The sequence below is a fragment of the Rattus norvegicus genome, chromosome 7, assembly GCF_021556685.1.
Source record: "Rattus norvegicus strain SHRSP/BbbUtx chromosome 7, alternate assembly SHRSP_T2T, whole genome shotgun sequence".
Lineage (NCBI taxonomy): Eukaryota > Metazoa > Chordata > Mammalia > Rodentia > Muridae > Rattus > Rattus norvegicus.
Genome location: NC_141540.1, coordinates 7,931,457 through 7,948,088, shown reverse-complemented (window position 1 = coordinate 7,948,088; position 16,632 = coordinate 7,931,457). Strand labels below are relative to the sequence as shown.

Sequence of the window (16,632 nt, the reverse complement as noted above, 5' to 3'; positions counted from 1 at the left end):
CCTGCCAAGATTGATCTGCTGATCTGGATCATTAGGCAGGTGTACCCTTCCCTTCTCACCTCTGCAGGTGTGTTTGTTTCTCCTGACATTGCTCCATCAAAAAGGACAACCTTTTCTGGACAGAGGAGGACCTGTCTTCATTCAAGGGTATAGGAGTAGAGCCTTCAAACAATCTCCCATAAAGATACATATTTTAAAGGGTATCAAATTAACAACTATCAAAATACTAAATGTTATGTTTTTACAAATAATAAAACATTTGAAATTTAAAAGAATAAATTGGAAATAGTTTTTTTCTGAAAATAAGATATATAGATAGATAGATAGATAGATATATAGATATATAGATATATAGATATATAGATATATAGATAGATATATAGATATATAGATAGATATATAGATATATAGATATATAGATATATAGATATATAAATATATAGATATATAGATATATAGATATATAAATATATAGATATATAGATATAGATATATAGATATATAGATATATAGATATATAGATATATAGATATATAGATATATAGATATATAGATATATAGATATATAGATATATAGATATATAGATATATAGATATATAGATATATAGATATATAGATATATAGATATATAGATATATAGATATATAGATATATAGATATATAGATATATAGATATATAGATATAGATATCCTAAAGCTGACCTGAAACTTAAAGAGTCTGCCTATCTCTGCTGAAATTAGAGACACAGCTACTGTACCCAACTATTTTGAGACATCTTTTAATTGCAATCTGCCACCTATTTGCACATATATTGAATTCACAAAATGCCAGTAAGGTAAACAAACACATGTCAAGAAAGAAGCAAAGTAGTAAAGTAAAATGAATATGTGAAATTAGGAAAATGTCTGAAAGGAATATGCAAAACAAGAAATAATATTACCATTTTGATACATGGTAAAGTAACAGACTTTTCACCACAGTTTATCCACGGTGCCTTTGTTTTCAGACTCTCAGTTCTTAAAATGCAGCATACTACTCTAATGGACTGTCAACCCTGAAGGAAGAAACTGCCAAACTCACACTCCTTTGAGTATGACTCTGCCTGGGCTTTCACGTATCTTGAAAATATGACTTTCTCACATATATTTATATATATTTGTTCTCATGTATCTGAGTCACAATTTATAACACAAAACTAAAGGGATAAATGCTTTCTTCAAACAAAGATAAAACATACCAAAGCATTTGAAATCAATGATGAATGTATTCTGTTCATTTTAATTTAAATGTTTTCTGCACTTTTCATTATGTGAAGCTATAAATGAAAAGTAAGCTCAATTTATTATTTGTTTACAAGCATCTATTTTTGTGCTATTTCTATTTCTTTTAAAATGCATATTTAAAGGGACAACATCATGTTTTTATACACATAGGTAAATGGGTACAACAGTTAAGCAATTTAACATGCCTGTAATCTCAAATTCCCTTTTATTTTCTACATAGTAAAATCATCTAGGATATCATAGATGTTTCCATATAAAATACAATAATATAAACCAGGCAGGTAGTATATCTGTGAAGTCCCAGCACTCTCAGAAGACTAAAATAGCAAGATCAGAAGTTTGAGGTTACTTCAGGCTACATTGTAAGAACCAGTCTCAAAATTCTGAATAAAACATTTAAAAAATAAATATTATTAACTATAGTCTTCAGGGATGTAAGACAGACTGCATATTCATTTTCTTCCTGAAATCTGTTTCCCTTATAATGTTTTTTCTCTTTTTATTGAAAATAGATTTTTGCTTGATACCAAATCCTGTGGGGTGAGAGCTGGACTCTCAGAACTGTAGAAAATTCTGAGAGCTCATGGGAGACAACCACTTTTGCTCACATTCCTGGCATAAGAGGAACTCGCCTAGTTCCCTCTGGATACAGAAACACAGGAGCAGTCAGTGGCAGGAAAATTCTGGTTTCTGCCAGTGTCCAGAAATGAATTGGTCCCACAGCTCTCTGTACCCTAATCCAGTTGGTGACAGCTAGACTCAGAAGTGAAGACAATCCTGAGAGCTCAAAGGAGACAAATACTTCTGCTCACATTCCTGGTCCAAAAGAAACCTGCCTAGTGCCCTCTGTGCCATCTGGGCACAGAAACCTAGGAGAAGTCAGGGGAAGAACCCTTCCAGTTTCTGCCTGCACCCAGAGCTGAAAGCCAGTATCTAGGAGTGACTACACACCTGAGAGCAGAGGTAAGATCAACACTTTTGCTCTAAGCAACCCACCTGATGGCCTCAAAACAACAAAGGCAGGAGCACTTTGAGACAGGACACTTCAAATCTGTACCTGTACCAGGAGCTGAACCAATTCCAAAGCTCTCTGTACCCAAATCGACAGGGAGAAAGAACTGCACTCTCAGAACTGTGGAAAATCCTGAGAGCTCAGGGGAGACCTACACTTCTGCTCACATTCCTGGCCCAAGAGGAATCTGCCTAGTGCCCCTCTGGATAGAGGAACCTAGGAGCAGTCAGGCGCAGGACTGTTCCATTTTCTGCTTGAGCCCAGAGCTGAAAGCCAGTAACCAGGAGTACTGACAAACCTGAGAGCAGAGGTAAGACCAACTCTACTGCTCCAAGTGATCAGTCCGAAGGATTCAGGACACACAAACCCAAGAACAGCTCTCTAACCCCAAATCTGGCTGAAAGAAAAGAGGTTAAGTTTACAGGGGTGCTGACACATAGGTTTACAGGAGGGTCAAGCCACTATCATAGACAGCAAGACAAGCTAACACCAGAGACAACCTGATGGCGAGAGGCAAGAAGAGGAACATAAGAGACAAGAAACCAAGACTACTTGTCATCGTCGAAGCATAGTTCTCCCACAAAAGCAAATACTGGATATCCAAACACACTGGAAAACAAGATTTAGATTTAAAAATCACATCTCATGATGATGATAGAGGGCGTTAAGAAGGACATAAATAACTCCCTTTAAAAACATACAAAACAACACAGGTAAACAAGTAGAAGTTCTTAAAGAGGAAACACAAAAATCCCTTAAAGAATTACAGGAAAACATGAAAAAATGGGTAAAGGAATTGAACACCATCCAAAATTTAAAAAAATGAAAATAGAAACAATAAAGAAATCACAAAGGAATAGGAACAGTCAACAGCAGGAACCACGTGGGTCCAGCCCTGCGGCCTGAACTGAACTGAACCATCACACAGCTCTCTGTAGCTAAATCCCATAGGGGAGAGAGCTTGACCTCAGAACTGTGGACTCCTGAGAACTCAGAGGGGACTGCTCTCTGGCCACATTCCTAAAAGAAGAGGAAATTGCCTAGTACCATCTGAGACCCCTGGGCAGAGGAAGCTAGGAGAAGTCAGGGGCAGGATTGATTGGGTTTCTGCCTGTGCTGAGACCTGAAAGCCATCGCCAGGAGCACCTACACACGTGACCAGAGCTTTGTATTCACAAATACGCCGGCCGAAAGAAAACAGGACTAGAGGAGTGCTGACACACAGAATTACAGGGTGTGAAAGCACAGTCAGAGAAAGCAAGAAAACCTGATGTCAAAAGGCAAGCACAGTAAACTAAGCAACAGGAACCAAGACTACTTGACAACATCAGAGCCCAACTCTCCCACCAAAGCAAATACTACATATCAACAAACCCTAAGAGATCAAAAATGCCAGCTCAGGCTACTATATCCAGCAATATTCTCAATTCACATGGCTGGAGAAACCAAGATATTTCATGACAAAACAAAATTTACACAATATCTTTCTACAAATCCAGCCCTACAAAGGATAATACATGGAAAACTCCAACACAAGGAGGGAAACTATACCCTAGAAAAAAAAATAATCTACCCTCAATGCAAAAAAAAGAAGAGAGATAAACATAATTACACCTCTAAATATGAAAATAACAGGAAGCAACAATCACTATTACTTAATACCTCTCAACACCAATAAACTCAATTCCACAATAAAAAGAAATAAACTAAGAGAGTTGATATGCAAGGAGGACCCAGCATTATGCTGCATACAGGAAACATACCTCAGAGACAAAGACAGACACTATCTCAGAGTAAAAGCCTGGAAAACAGCTTTCCAAGCAAATGGTCCAAAGAAACAAGCTGGAGTAGCCATTCTAATATCAAATAAAATCAACTTTCATCCAAAAGTCATCAAAAAAGATAAGGAAGGACACTTCCTATTCAGCAAAGGAAAAATCCACCAAGATGAACTCCCAATCCTAAATATCTATGCTCCAAATACAGGGGCAGCTATATACATAAAAGAAACCTTACTAAAGGTCAAAGCACATATTGCACCTCAAACAATAATAGTACGAGATTTCAACACCCCACTCTCACCAATTGACAGATCATGGAAACAGAAATTAAACAGAGACATAGACAGAATAAGAGAAGTCATGAACCAAATGGGCTTAACAGATATTTATAGAAAATTCTATCCTAAAACAAAAGGATATACTTTCTTCTCACCACCCCATGGTACCTTCTTCAAAATTGACCATATAATCAATCATAAAACAGGCCTCAGAAGGTATAAAATGATAGAAATAATCCCATGTGCCCTATCAGGTCATCATGGGCTAAAGCTGGTCTTCAATAACAAGGAAACAATGCCCACATATAGATGAAGGTAACCTGGTCAAGGAAGAAATAAAGAAAGAAATTAAGACTTCTTAGAATTTAAAGAAAATGAAGGTATAACATACCAAAACTCATGGGACACAATGAAAGCTGTGCTAAGAGGAAAACTCATAGCTCTGAGTGCCTCCAGAAAGAAACAGGAGAGAGCATATATCAGCAGCTTGACAGCACACCTAAAAGCTCTAGAACAAAAAGAAGCCAGGAAATAATCAAACTCAGAGCTGAAATTAACCAAGTAGAAACAAAAAGGACCATAAAAAGAATCAACAGAACCAAAAGCTTGTTCTTTGAGAAAATCAACAAGAGAGATAAACACTTAGCCAGACTAACGAGAGGACACAGAGAGTGTGTCCAAATTAACAAAATCAGAAATGAAAAGGGAGACATAACAAGAGAGTCAGAGGAAATTGAAAAAAATCATCAGATCCTACTACAGAAGCCTACAGTCAACAAAACTTGAAAATCTGCAGGAAATGGACAATTTCCTAAACAGATGCCAGGTACCAATTAATTCAAGAACAAATAAACCATTTAAACAACCCCATAACTCCGAAAGAAATAGAAGAAGTCATTAAAAGTTTCCCAACCAAAAAGAGACCAGATCCAGATAGGTTCAGTGCAGAATTCTATTAGACCTTCATAGAAGACCTCATACCAATACTATCTAAAATATTCCACAAAATTGAAACAGATGGAACGCTACCAAATTCCTTCTATGAAGTCACAGTTACTCTTATATTAACCACACAAAGACCCAACAAAGACAGAGAACTTCAGACCAATTTCCCTTATGAATATCGATGCAAAATACTCAATAAAATTCTTGCAAACTACATCCAAGAGCACATCAAAACAATCATCCATCATAATCAAGCAGGCTTCATTCCAGGGATGCAGGGATGGTTTAATATAGAGAAAACCATCAACATAATCCACTATATAAACAAACTGAAAGATTAAAACCACATGATCATTTCATTAGTTGCTAGGAAAGCATTTGTTAAAATTCACCACCCCTTCATGATAAAAGTTCTAGAAAGAAGAGAAATTCAAGACCCATACCTAAACATAGTAAAAGCCATATACATCAAACCAGTACCTAATATTAAACTAAATGGGGAGAAACTTGAAGCAATCCTACTAAAATCAGGGACTAGAAAAGCCTGCCCACTCTCTCCCTACTTGTTCCATATAGTTCTACAATTCCTAACCAGAGCAATCAGACAACAAAAACAGATCAAAGGGCTATAGATTCGAAAGGAAGAAGTCAAAATATCACTATTTGCAGATGATATGATTGTATATTTAAGTGATCCCAAAATTTCCACCAGAGAACTACTAATCCTGATAAACACTTTCAGCAAAGTGGCTGGGTATAAAATTAACTCAAATAAATTAGTAACCTTCCTCTACACAAAAGAGAAAGAAGCTGAGAAAGAACTTAGGGAAAAGACATCCTTCATAATAGTTCCAAATAATATAAAATACCTCAGTGTTACTCTCACCAAGCAAGTGAAAGGTGTGTATGAGAAAAACTTCAAGCCTCTGAAGAAAGAGTTTGAAGAAGATCTCAGAAGATGGAAAGATCTCCCATGCTCATGGATCGGCAGGATTAATAAAGTAAAAATGGCCATTTTACCAAAAGTGATCTACAAATTTAATGCAATCCCCATCAAAATTCCAACTCAATTCTTCACAGAACAATTTGCACATTTATCAGGAATAACAAAAAAGCCAGGATAGCTAAAACTATCCGCAACAATAAAAGGACTTCCGGGGGAATCACTATCCCTGAACTCAAACAGTATAGTGATAAACAGAACAGAGCAATAGTGATTAAAAAAAACTGCATGGTATTGGTACAGAGACAGACAGATAGACCAAAGGAATAGAATTGAAGACCCAGAAATGAACCCACACACATATGGTCACTTGATTTTTGACAAAGGATCCAAAAACACCCAATGGAAAAAAGAGCAGTTTCAACAAATGGTACTGGTTCAACTGGAGGTCAGCATGTCAATGTCATGCAGATCAAACCATGCTTATCACCCTGCACAAAGCTAAGTCCAAGTGGATCAAGGACCTCCACATCAAACCAGATACACTAAAACTATTAGAAGAAAAAGTGGGCAAGGATCTTGAACACAAGGGCACTGGAGAAAAGTTCCTGAAAAAATAACCAATGGCTTATGCTCTAAGATCAAGAGTCGACAAATGGGATCTCATAAAACTGCAAAGTTTCTGTAAGGCAAAGGACACTGTTGTTAGGACAAAACAGCAACCAACAGATTGGGAAAAGATCTTTACCAATCCTACAAGTGATAGAGGGCTTATATCCAAAATATACAAAGAACTCACAAAGTTAGACTGCAGGGAGACAAATAACCCTATTAAAAATGGGGCTCAGGCCCAGACCCCGTGGGAAAGAGACCTCACCGCCTGGTCAGGTGGGCACTCCTGAGGCTGCAGAGCGGAAGAGACCACCAACACTGCCCACCCCTGCCCACATCCCTGGCCCAAGAGGAAACTATATAAGGCCTCTGGGCTCCCGTGGGGGAGGGCCCAGGAGCGGCAGGACCCCTGCCTGAGACACCGCCAGAACATGAAGGAAACAGACCGGATAAACAGTTCTCTGCACCCAAATCCCGTGGGAGGGAGAGCTAAACCTTCAGAGAGGCAGACAGGCCTGGGAAACCAGAAGAGACTGCTCTCTGTACATACATCTCGGACGCCAGAGGAAAACACCAAAGGCCATCTGGAACCCTGGTGCACTGAAGCTCCTGGAAGGGGCAGCACAGGTCTTCCTGGTTGCTGCCGCCACAGAGAGCCCTTGGGCAGCACCCCGCGAGCAAACTTGAGCCTCGGGACCACAGGTAAAACCAACTTTTCTGCTGCAAGAAAGCTGCATGGTGAAATCGGGACACACAGAAGCAGAACTCCTCTAGGACCTGGCACGTCCTCTGTTTACCGGAAGTCCCACACCCGCGGATCCTGGCCCAAAGCAGCTCTCTGCTCCCAGACCCCGTGGGAAAGAGACCTCACCGCCTGGTCAGGTGGGCACTCCTGAGGCTGCAGAGCTGAAGAGACCACCAACACTGCCCACCCCTGCCCACATCCCTGGCCCAAGAGGAAACTGTATAAGGCCTCTCGGCTCCCGTAGGGGAGGGCCCAGGAGCGGCAGGACCCCTGCCTGAGACACTGCCGGAACATGAAGGAAACAGACTGGATAAACAGTTCTCTGCATCCAAATCCAATGGGAGGGAGAGCTAAACCTTCAGAGAGGCAGACAAGCCTGGGAAACCAGAAGAGACTGCTCTCTGTACATACATCTCGGACGCCAGAGGAAAACACCAAAGGCCATCTGGAACCCTGGTGCACTGAAGCTCCCGGAAGGGGCGGCGCATATCTTCCTGGTTGCTACCGCCGCAGAGAGCTCGTGGGCAGCACCCCAAGAGCGAACTTGAGCCTCGGGACCACAGGTAAGACCAACTTTTCTGCTTCAAGAAAGCTGCCTTGTGAACTCAAGACACAGGCCCATAGGAACAGCTGAAGACCTGTAGAGAGGAAAAACTACACGCCCGAAAGCAGAACACTGTGTCCCCATAACTGACTGAAAGAGAGGAAAACAGGTCTACAGCACTCCTGACACACAGGCTTATAGGACAGTCTAGCCACTGTCATAAATAGCAGAACAAAGTAACACTAGAGATAAACTGATGGCGAGAGGCAAGCGCAGGAACCCAAGCAACAGAAACCAAGACTACATGGCATCATCGGAGCCCAATTCTCCCACCAAAACAAACATGGAATATCCAAACACACCAGAAAAGCAAAATCTAGTTTCAAAATCATATTTGATCATGATGCTGGAGGACTTTAAGAAAGAAGTGAAGAACTCCCTTAGGGAAACACAGGAAAACATTAATAAACAAGTAGAAGCCTACAGAGAGGAATCGCAAAAATGCCTGAAAGAATTCCAGGAAAACATAAATAAACAAGTAGAAGCCCATAGAGAGGAGACACAAAAATCCATGAAAGAATATCAGGAAATCATATATAAACACGTAGAAGCCCATAGAGAGGAATCACAAAAATCCCTGAAAGAATTCCAGGAAAAAAAATCAAACAGTTGAAGGAATTAAAAATGGAAATAGAAGCAATCAAGAAAGAACACATGGAAACAACCCTGGATATAGAAAACCAAAAGAAGAGACCAGGAGCTGTAGATACGAGCTTCACCAACAGAATACAAGAGATGGAAGAGAGAATCTCAGGAGCAGAAGATTCCATAGAAATCATTGACTCAACTGTCAAAGATAATGTAAAGCGGAAAAAGCTACTGGTCCAAAACATACAGGAAATCCAGGACTCAATGAGAAGATCAAACCTAAGGATAATAGGTATAGAAGAGAGTGAAGACTCCCAGCTCAAAGGACCAGTAAATATCTTCAACAAAATCATAGAAGAAAACTTCCCTAACCTAAAAAAAGAGTTACCCATAGGCATACAAGAAGCCTACAGAACTCCAAATAGATTGGACCAGAAAAGAAACACCTCCCGTCACATAATAGTCAAAACACTAAACGCACAAAATAAAGAAAAAATATTAAAAGCAGTAAGGGAAAATGGTCAAGTAACATATAAAGGCAGACCTATCAGAATCACACCAGACTTCTCGCCACAAACTATGAAGGCCAGAAGATCCTGGATTGATGTCATACAGACCCTAAGAGAACACAAATGCCAGCCCAGGTTACTGTATCCTGCAAAACTCTCAATTAACATAGATGGAGAAACCAAGATATTCCAAGACAAAACCAAATTTACACAATATCTTTCTACAAATCGAGCACTACAAAGGATAATAAATGGTAAAGCCCAACATAAGAAGGCAAGCTATACCCTAGAAGAAGCAAGAAACTAATCGTCTTGGCAACAAAACAAACAGAATGAAAGAACACAATCATAACCTCACATCCAAATATGAATATAACGGGAAGCAATAATCAATATTCCTTAATATCTCTCAACATCAATGGCCTCAACTCCCCAATAAAAAGACATAGATTAACAAACTGCATACGCAACGAGGACCCTGCATTCTGCTGTCTACAGGAAACACACCTCAGAGACAAAGACAGACATTACCTCAGAGTGAAATGCTGGAAAACAATTTTCCAAGCAAATGGTCAGAAGAAGCAAGCTGGAGTAGCCATTCTAATATCAAATAAAATCAATTTTCAAGTAAAAGTCATCAAAAAAGATAAGGAAGGACACTTCATATTCATCAAAGGAAAAATCCACCAAGATGAACTCTCAATCCTAAATATCTATGCCCCAAATACAAGGGTTGCTACATATGTAAAAGAAACCTTACTAAAGCTCAAAACACACATTGTACCTCACACAATAATAGTGGGAGATTTCAACACCCCACTCTCATCAATGGACAGATCATGGAAACAGAAATTAAACAGAGATGTAGACAGACTAAGAGAAGTCATGAGCCAAATGGACTTAACGGATATTTATAGAACATTCTAGCCTACAGCAAAAGGATATACCTTCTTCTCAGCTCCTCATGGTACTTTCTCCAAAATTGACCATATAATTGGTCAAAAAACGGGCCTCAACAGGTACAGAAAGATAGAAATAATCCCATGCGTGCTATCGGACAACCACGGCCTAAAACTGGTCTTCAATAACAATCAAGGAAGAATGCCCACATATACGTGGAAATTGAACAATGCTCTACTCAATGATAACCTGGTCAAGGAAGAAATAAAGAAAGAAATTAAAAACTTTTTAGAATTTAATGAAAATGAAGGTACAACATACGCAAACTTATGGGACACAATGAAAGCTGTGCTAAGAGGAAAACTCATAGCGCTGAGTGCCTGCAGAAAGAAACAGGAAAGAGCAAATGTCAGCAGCTTGACAGCACACCTAAAAGCTCTAGAACGAAAAGAAGCAAATACACCCAGGAGGAGTAGAAGGCAGGAAATAATCAAACTCAGAGCTGAAATCAACCAAGTAGAAACAAAAAGGACCATAGGAAGAATCAACAGAACCAAAAGTTGGTTCTTTGAGAAAATCAAAATGATAGATAAACCCTTAGCCAGACTAACGAGAGGACACAGAGAGTGCGTCCAAATTAACAAAATCAGAAATGAAAAGGGAGACATAACAAGAGATTCAGAGGAAATTCAAAAAATCATCAGATCTTACTGTAAAAACCTATATTCAACAAAACTTGAAAATCTTCAGGAAATGTACAATTTCCTAGACAGATACCAGGTACCGAAGTTAAATCAAGAAGAGATAAACCAGTTAAACAACCCCATAACTCCTAAGGAAATGGAAGCAGTCATTAAAGTCTCCCAACCAAAAAGAGCCCAGGTCCAGACGGGTTTAGTGCAGAATTCTATCAAACCTTCATAGAAGACCTCATACCAATATTATCCAAACAATTCCACAAAATTGAAACAGATGGATCACTACCGAATACCTACTACGAAGCCACAATTTCTCTTATACCTAAACCACACAAAGACAAAACAGAGAAAGAGAACTTCAGACCAATTTCCCTTATGAATATCGACGCAAAAATACTCCACAAAATTCTGGCAAACCGAATCCAAGAGCACATCAAAACAATCATCCACCATGACCAAGTAGGCTTCATCCCAGGCATGCAGGGATGGTTTAATATACGGAAAACCATCAATGTGATCCATTATATAAACAAACTGAAAGAACAAAACCACATGATCATTTCATTAGACGCTGAGTAAGCATTGACAAAATTCAACACCCCTTCATGATAAAAGTCCTGGAAAGAATAGGAATTCAAGGCCCATACCTGAACATAGTAAAAGCCATATACAGCAAACCAGTTGCTAACATTAAACTAAATGGAGAGAAACATGAAGCAATCCCACTAAAATCAGGGACTAGACAAGGCTGCCCACTCTCTCCCTAATTATTCAATATAGTTCTTGAAGTTCTAGCCAGAGCAATCAGACAACAAAAGGAGGTTAAGGGGATACAGACTGGAAAAGAAGAAGTCAAAATATCACTATTTGCAGATGATATGATAGTATATTTAAGTGATCCCAAAAGTTCCACCAGAGAACTACTAAAGCTGATAAACAACTTCAGCAAAGTGGCTGTGTATAAAAGTAACTCAAATAAATCAGTTGCCTTCCTCTATACAAAAGAGAAACAAGCCGAGAAAGAAATTAGGGAAACGACTCCTTCATAATAGACCCAAATAATATAAAGTACCTCGGTGTGACTTTAACAAAGCAAGTAAAAGATCTGTACAATAAGAACTTCAAGACACTGAAGAAGGAAATTGAAGAAGACCTCAGAAGATGGAAAGATCTCCCATGCTCATGGATTGGCAGGATTAATATAGTAAAAATGGCCATTTTACCAAAAGCGATCTACAGATTCAATGCAATCCCCATCAAAATACCAATCCAATTCTTCAAAGAGTTAGACAGAACAATTTGCAAATTCATCTGGAATAACAAAAAACCCAGGATAGCTAAAGCTATCCTCAACAATAAAAGGACTTCAGGGGGAATCACTATCCCTGAACTCAAGCAGTATTACAGAGCAATAGTGATAAAAAGAACTGCATGGTTTTGGTACAGAGACAGACAGATAGACCAATGGAATAGAATTGAAGACCCAGAAATGAACCCACACACCTATGGTCACTTGATTTTTGACAAAGGATCCAAAACCATCAAATCGAAAAAAGATAGCATTTTCAGTAAATGGTGCTGGTTCAACTGGAGGTCAACCTGTAGAAGAATGCAGATCGATCCATGCTAATCACCCTGTACAAAGCTTAAGTCCAAGTGGATCAAGGACCTCCACATCAAACCAGACACACTCAAACTAATAGAAGAAAAACTAGGGAAGCATCTGGAACACATGGGGACTGGAAAAAAATTTCCTAAAGAAAACAGCAATGGCTTAGGCTCTCAGATCAAGAATCGACAAATGGGATCTCATAAAACTGCAAAGCTTCTGTAAGGCAAAGGACACTGTGGTTATGACAAAACGGCAACCAACAGATTGGGAAAAGATCTTTACCAATCCTACAACAGGTAGAGGCCTTATATTCAAAATATACAAAGAACTCAAGAAGTTAGACCGCAGGGAAACAAATAACCATATTTAAAAATGGGGTTCAGATCTAAACAAAGAATTCACAGCTGAGGAATGCCGAATGGCTGAAAAACACCTAAAGAAATGTTCAACATCTTTAGTCATAAGGGAAATGCAAATCAAAACAACCTTGAGATTTCACCTCACACCAGTGAGAATGGCTAAGATAAAAAACTCAGGGGACAACAGATGCTGGCGAGGATGTGGAGAAAGAGGAACACTCCTCCATTGTTGGTGGGATTGCAAACTGGTACAACCATTCTGGAAATCAGTCTGGAGGATCCTCAGAAAATTGGACATTGAACTGCCTGAGGATCCAGCTATACCTCTCTTGGGCATATACCCAAAAGATGCCCCAACATATAAAAAAGACACGTGCTCCACTATGTTCATTGCAGCCTTATTTATAATAGCAGAAGCTGGAAAGAACCCAGATGCCCTTCAACATGGGAATCGATACAGAAAACGTGGTACATCTACAAAATGGAATATTACTCAGCTATCAAAAACAATGACTTTATGAAATTCGTAGGCAAATGTTTGGAACTGGAAAACATCATCCTGAGTGAGCTAACCCAATCACAGAAAGACATACATGGTACGCACTCATTGATAAGTGGCTATTAGCCCAAATGCTTGAATAACCCTAGATGCCTAGAACAAATGAAACTGAAGACGGATGATCAAAATGTGAATGCTTCACTCCTTCTTTAAAAGGGGAACAAGAATACCCTTGGCAGGGAAGAGAGAGGCAAAGATTAAAACAGAGACTGAAGGAACACCCATTCAGAGCCTGCCCCACATGTGGCCCATACATATACAGCCACACAATTAGACAAGATGGATGAAGCAAAGAAGTGCAGACCGACAGGAGCCGGATGTTGATCGCTCCTGAGAGACACAGCCAGAATACAGCAAGAGAAACTATTGGGAACTTCTTATAACGATGTGGATTTTATAATGCTGATGTTATGATTTCTTTAAATAAAGTAAACAATTATATTACTGCTTGGGTATAGGCATACATTTTTTGCAACCTACTTTTTATAAGGGATCAACCTCACCTCTGGCACACCACCCAAAAAAGGTGGTAGAAGAGAAATGTTATTAGAAAAAGGGAAAATTGTACCAGTGCAGTAATAGTTCTGGGTGTTGGGGGGGCACATTGAGCTTAATCTTTTTGGGCAGCAACCCAGTCCCATAGCAAACACCAAATATGACTTAGCAGCTACAGTCTAGTCTTTTCAGCAAGTTGATACCAGGCAGCTGTAGTTAAATTCTGAAGAAACTGCCAGACTGGCCAACTGGCCTGAGGCGAGCCCTCCAAAGCTGCATACTGCTGGAGGAACCTCAAGAGCAGTTCCTGGCTGAGTTTATCTCAATGGTGGCACTATCACAAATTGAGGTCAACAATGCTATGTAACGCAAACCAATACATGTATGTCTTTAGCAAAGAATAGTGAGGCATAGCAAATGAAACCAAAGTTCCGTGATCCTCTCCCACTATCTGTAGAGTTATAGTTATATTCCTAAATCAAGCATCTTTTTACCTGTGTCTGCTTCAGGAAAACAGTCTTTCATGAGTTTGCTTTAGTAAGACATCCTTTGACCTGTGTGCCCCAGCAAGACATCATTTGGCATAACTAACTTACCAAAGAACTAGAAGTTGCCACTTCACTTAAATGAGCAGGATTGTGATTGTATAAAGACAGCTCAAGCTATTTGTGGCCACTTGCTGAATGTCAATAGGTGGTCATTGTCTTCATTTGCACCAACCCCTATTCCTCTTCTTAGGACATGAACCTTGCAGCTGGAGCTGGTCTCCAGTAAATTCTGGCTCACATTAAGTTACAGTGAGGCCTATTATGAATACAGATGCTATGAAAATAGTTGTTAGGGTACATGTGTCCCTGTAGTATAGTGGGACATCTTTTTGATATATGCAGAGGAGTAGTATAGCTGGGTCTTGAGGTAGAACTATTCCCAGTTTTCTGAGAAACTGCAGAATTCATTTTTAAAGTGGTTCTTCAAGTTCATACTCCAATCAGCAATGGAAGAATGCTCCAAATCCTCACCAGCATGTGCTATCATTTGAATTTTTGATCTTAGCCATTCTGATTGGTATATGATTGGAATCTCAGAGTCATTTTGATTTGTATTTTCCCCATGACTAGGGATGTTTAACATTTCTTTAAGTGCTTCTCAAACATTCAAGATTTGTAATAGCCTAAAACTTTAAACAACATAGATGCCCCTCAACTGAAGAATAGATAAAGAAAATGGGGTACATCTCCACAATGGAGTGCTATTCAGTTATTTAAAGCAAAGACATCATGCATTTTGCAGGCAAATGGATGGAACTTGAGAATATCATCCAGAGTGAAGTAACTCAGAGTCAGAAAAACGTTTATGGTGTTTACTCACTTATAAGTGGACATTAGCCATAGAGTGCAGGACAACCATGTTATAATCCAGACTCAATGAAACTGGGTAATATGGATGTCCCAAGGGAAGATTCTCAAATCTCAGTAGCCACTGGAGGTGTATGGGGAGAGGAACTAGGTAGGAGTGGTGGTGAGAAGGGAAATAGGGATAGCAATCAGGTGCTGGGAGTGGGGAGGTGAAAAAGGGCTGAGAGTGAGAATGGAAATTGGAGGCAGGGGAGATAGGTTTGTGCTTCTTTGATGTTGGGTAGCTGGAGGCCTGGTATGGGAGAGAATACAGGTGTGATGCTAGAAGAGGACATAGAAACTCAGGTGGCAACATCCTGTAGTCAGACAGGACTTCCAGAGGAGAGAGTGGGACATCAATCTTCCTACAAAACCTTCAACCTAAAAATTTGAAAAATTTGTTTTACCTAAAAGATGTGCAGAGATAAATATGAAGAATAGACTAAGGGAACAGCCATCAGTGACTACCCTAACTTGAGAATTATTCCATGTGAGAGAAACAACCCCTGCCACTATTCATGATACTCTGGTATGTTTACAGACAGGAAACTAGGATAACTGTGTTCTGAGAAGCTTCATGCAGCACCAAAGGCAGATACAGAGACCCACAGTCAAACATCAGGCCGAATCCAGGGAGTCTTGTGGAAGAGTAGGGATAGAAGTGAGCAAGTGGGAGGGACAAGGACAGCATAGGAAGACCTACACAGTCAACTAAACTGGGACTATGAGAGCTCACAGAGCCTGGGCTACCCAGTAAGGGGGATACAGGACTTGGACCTAGACCTCCTAGAAATTTGTTGAAAATATGTAATGTGATGCTTATGTGGGGGTGGGAGTGTCTGTATCTGACAGTGTCCTTTGCCTTAGAAAAGCTTTGAAAGTTTATGAGGTCCCATATGTCGATTCTTGCTCTTAGAGCATAAGCCATTGTATTCTGTTCAGGAAAATTTCCCCAGTGCCCATGTGTTTGAGACTCTTCCCCACTTTTTCTTCTATTATTTTGAGTTTGTCTGTTTTATTTTATTTTATTTTATAATTAGCTATATTTCTTTATTTACATTTGCAAATGTTACTCCCTTTCCTGGTTTCTTGTCCATAAGACCATATCCCCTCCCCCTCCCCCATACGAGTGTCCTGCCACACATCCACACACCTTACCACCCCCCCCAACATTCCCCTGTACTGGGGGGGGCAACCTTAGCAGGACCAAGGGCCTCCCTTTTCACTGGTGACCCAAAAAGTCTATTCTCTGCTACATATGCAGTTAGAGTCCTGGGTCATTCCATGTATAATCTTTTGGTAGTGAGTTAGTC

At 39.7% G+C, this 16,632-nt stretch overlaps 1 protein-coding gene across 2 annotated transcripts in view; it reads left to right on the top strand.

The window, feature by feature from the left end:
- Or6c203 (olfactory receptor family 6 subfamily C member 203) overlaps nt 1-5,063 on the top strand; it is a 48,549-nt gene extending 43,486 nt beyond the window's left edge. For both annotated transcript variants that reach the window (XR_015623854.1, XM_087555984.1), the window contains one exon: nt 1,798-5,063. The gene's annotated coding sequence lies outside the window, so the exon portion shown is untranslated. The remainder of the gene's footprint in view (nt 1-1,797) is intronic.
- The last annotated feature ends 11,569 nt before the right edge of the window (nt 5,064-16,632 follow it).